Raw genomic sequence first — 3,274 nt, forward strand, 5'->3', positions numbered from 1 at the left:
AGAGTGACACCAGTTATAAACCCAGGAGTCTATTTGGACTAAAAAGTGCCTCCAGAGAGTCGCTTGGGGACTTAGGGAGAAAACCACTTCTCTGGTAATTTGTTCCAGAGGTTAATAACCTTCACAATGAGCAATAACTCGTCCAGCTGTTAAAATCATTCCTTTCTCCACAGTGACGTGAAGCTGGTTGGAAGGGATGACGCAGCTGGGATGAACGTGTGGGTGAGGACACCTGTGTGTGTCACCCAGCTCCGTGTCGAGAGGTTGCACACAAAACCCCAGCGGGTCATGCAGAGCTTGCACACTGAAATAACCCCGCTTCTTATTTTCAAGGAAATTACATTTTAATTGATTCATTGTAGGAAAAAATGGTTTTCTCCAACTGCTGCAGTGAGCGATTTGCAGCGATTCCTTCACCTGTTCCTTTCGCCCTGTTTTCCACGGAGTCCCCAGCTGGTCTCTAACCCGTGGTCCTGCCTTGCTCTCTCGGAGATCACCACAGGTCTTTTATGCAGGGACTTGCTGTTCCTACATGCCTGGAACTAGAGGGGACAAAGGGAGGCTGTCCTCGTTAACCCTTGAACCTGCAAAATTGAAGGTATTTGTTTTCAGGAAGAAGGCCAACCAGCCAGCCATGTCCCTAACCCGAGAATTTCCTTGTTTTCTTTTTTTTTTAAGTACTTTCCTCTGAGGTTTTATCACAAATGGATGTTTCCTGTAGATGCATACGCTGACTTCTTTCTACCTCTTTTCATCCCAGCAGTAGTTAGAATTCCGATTCATGATCAGGGTCCCACTTAATGAGGTATCGTACAGACACAGAACATGACTATAAAATAAATCCTTACCGGAAGGAGCCTACAATCCACCTTTTAGTGTGAGATACAAGAGCAAGTTAGAGGTCAGTAAGCAGAACTACCAGGACCCAAAAGGAAAAAATACTTTTCCCTTTGAAATTGTGTCAGATGAAGAAAAAGGAGATGAAATCTCTTGGCTCCTAGGCAGTGCTACCTGCCTTCCTTCAGCAAGGGGAGTTGCAGAAGAGTTCTAGTCCTGCTGTTATTTAAAAAGAAAAAACCCAAAAAACCAACAAACAGCCTTTGAATGATTCAACTATTTCATGTTCACTGTCTTAAATAATGATTAAACATTAATCAAAACGAGCAGCACGCAGCTGAGTTCAGCCGAAAGGCAGCAAAGAGGCTTTTCTGGGTCTCGGTCCCCTGCAGCCGGTGGTCTGAACCAGCCATAGCTGCGTTCCTAACCCGGGGCTGCACCGTTCCCAGTCACGTCACGCCGTTACTTCTGCTGTGAGAGGCAAGCTTGGCATTCGAGGTACGTTAGGGTCTCGTCACTGGATTGCTCCTTGGATTTCTCTCCCCCTTCAGATCCCCCCTGCCAACACTTTGGGTTTTTTTAAGGAATACTCTTGGATTCTCTTCTCCCCCCTTCCCTGAGTAGGGTGTTTCAGGCTGGTGGTGTATGTGCATGTCTTAACGAAGAGCAGCAGAAGACAAAGCTGATGTGTGCCTTAAATATGTGACTGTTCTGAATGTCTAACTCAAGATCAGGGTGTAACAAAGGCCCTTCTTCAGGGCAAACGGTTTGTCAGGGTGACGAATCTGGCAGCGAGGTTTATTATCTTGCAAATAAAGTATCTTCTTAAGAATGAAGGTGTCCTAGTGACTTCACAAGTATCGCTCTGGCCTTCAAATACCAACCCAGCAATCGAATCCTCAGCTGATGGGCGCCATAGAGCTTCCTTCAGAGACAGGCGAGCAAGAGGAAAAAGCCCAAAGCTTTAGCTGTTTGGAACACAGAAAATTGCTTTTCCAAGTGATTGCCATCCTGCTACTAGCGTTTCTTCCCCAAACTAATGCTCTTGTGGAGTGTGGTGATAGGACATAATTTTGGTGATATTTTCAAAAAGCTTTTAATGTGATGTGCACAAATGACGTTGCAGAGAAATGAGGAACAGAGTGCCCTGAAGAGCGCTTTTAAAGTGTGTTCCATTAAAGAGCTGAATCAGTGGGTTTCCTGCCTGGCTCCCCAGCCTCTAAACAGTGTTTCTTAGTCACATAATAGCAGTAATGTTTTAGTTTTGTTGTGTGCTTGTTATCAAGGACGAGAAGTTAGATTAGCACATGAATATGTTCTTTCACTGACATACTTGAAATTACGCTGCTAAATTCCTGTTCAGTTACATCAAGGCCTCTTTGCCAACAAAGACTCTAACAAAAAAAAAAGAGTAATAAACCCAAAGGAAAATATATTTCAACTGAAAAAAAAACAAACCAACCCTAACCTTTTCCCTTTAGTTTTAATTTTTTTAAATACATTTTTTTATAGTTCACCTCTAGTTGGGATGTTGAATCTCCACCGTGTGGGCAGGTAACGCAGGGCACGGGTTAGCCATATTTCAGACTTAATATAGCAATTAATTAGTTGCTGTGTGTACATTTTGTAAGAGGTTTAAAAAGTACTAGTTAATCATTGATGAATTTTCAAACAGAATAAGCACATAAATAAGAGGCCACATGTGATTTCTGATAATTTCTTAGAGCGTGTATTAATTATTTATTAATTCTTGATAAGCTATTTACAAATGTGTGCCAGTTCTGGACCACACTCACAGAAGCCGTAGTCAGGAAGCAAATGAAATCCTCAGGAAAGAGACGTCTGCTTCACAGACGCCGCAGTTCACTGGTTCAGGGTCACTGGGCTGAAACATTCAGTGAACAAAGTTTATAATTGGTCACATTTGATGCTGAGATGAGAAGGGGAGACTCAGGGACCCGTCCAGTTCCCAGTCTAGAAGACGGTGTTTTCAGAAGTCAGCTCCAGTCGAGAGGTCTCGTTCTGGCTGTTCTGCATCGTCCAGGACTTCCTAAAGGCAGGAGCTGTGTGCTGTGAATTCCCTTGCTGCAGTGGAAAGGCCCAGTGCCTCACCCCTCCCCGCGGAAGCAGACGGGCGCTACTGCAGCGTTGAACGTTAACGCCGCTTTGGGGCACCTTCGTACCCGCGCTCCCAGCGAAGGTTGCAGGAGCTGAGTGTGTGTGTGGGGTGTCAGGTACGTACAGAGATGGTCCTGAGCAGAGGCCGTGCACAGCACGTTCTGGGAGCTCCAGAGTCTTCCAGCCCTCTCAGAACCGGGTTCTCTCTGCTCACGTGTTCACTCAGTCGATACTCGTATATCGTGATCTCGCTGAAACTGCTATTTATGGCTAGTTTTGCCTGTGCATCAGGCTGTGGTTTGTTTCAGAGTGCTACAAT

This window comes from Buceros rhinoceros, unplaced genomic scaffold (genome assembly GCF_000710305.1).
Source record: "Buceros rhinoceros silvestris isolate BGI_N320 unplaced genomic scaffold, ASM71030v1 scaffold19065, whole genome shotgun sequence".
Classification (NCBI taxonomy): domain Eukaryota; kingdom Metazoa; phylum Chordata; class Aves; order Bucerotiformes; family Bucerotidae; genus Buceros; species Buceros rhinoceros.